Here is an 879-nt window from a genome sequence, read left to right as displayed (position 1 = left end):
ACAGTTGCTTCAGGTTGGGAGTAGTACCACTTCCTTGCCTTTCCCTCAAGAGAAAACGGGAAGGTGGTTAGCAGAATAGAAGTTTCATCTGCACCATGATGCCTAACAGTAGAACAGGCTGTCTGTCCCTGAGGTGCTTGATAGGCTCCTGAGCAGGTAAGCCATGAAACTTGGGCATCAAGTTGATTAGTGCAGTCTTCAGTTCAAAATCTGCAGCCAGATTTGGATGACGCACTTGGTACAGTTATAGGGTAAAGTCTGGGGCTCCTGCCTCCTGGAGAGTGATCCTCCTGGGTGTTGCCTGACTATCTGCACGTGAATCAACTGAATCAGTAGTAGAGGAGCTTGTTTCTCCCTTAGATGGTGGTTCAGATTTGCCCTCAGATGAGACTGGTGAATCGATAATAATCACATCACCACCCTCAGAGACTAACTGGTGCACGAAATTGTGATGTCCAGGCTCAAACAATCCCCGGCAATGGCGCCAAAGCTTGGTGCTCTGATCTTAATACATAATTGTCACAACTTCGATACAACTAACCAGCAAGTGCACTGGGTCGTCCAAGTAATACCTTACGTGAGTAAGGGTCGAATCCCACGGAGATTGTTGGTATGAAGCAAGCTATGGTCACCTTGTAAATCTCAGTCAGGCAGATATAGAATGATAATGGAGTTTTCGAATTTAAATAATAAAATAGGGATATAGGTACTTATGTAAATCATTGGTAGGAATTTCAGATAAGGGAATGGGGATGCTTTTCGTTCCTCTGAACCTCTGCTTTCCTGCTATCTTCATCCAATCAGTCTTACTCCTTTCCATGGCTGGCTTTATGTGATACATCACCACTGTCAATGGCTACTTTCGGTCATCTCACGGGA

This window comes from Arachis ipaensis, chromosome B5, assembly GCF_059453495.1.
Source record: "Arachis ipaensis isolate K30076 ecotype BB chromosome B5, ASM5945349v1, whole genome shotgun sequence".
Taxonomy (NCBI): Eukaryota; Viridiplantae; Streptophyta; class Magnoliopsida; order Fabales; family Fabaceae; genus Arachis; species Arachis ipaensis.
This window is presented reverse-complemented; position numbering follows the sequence as displayed.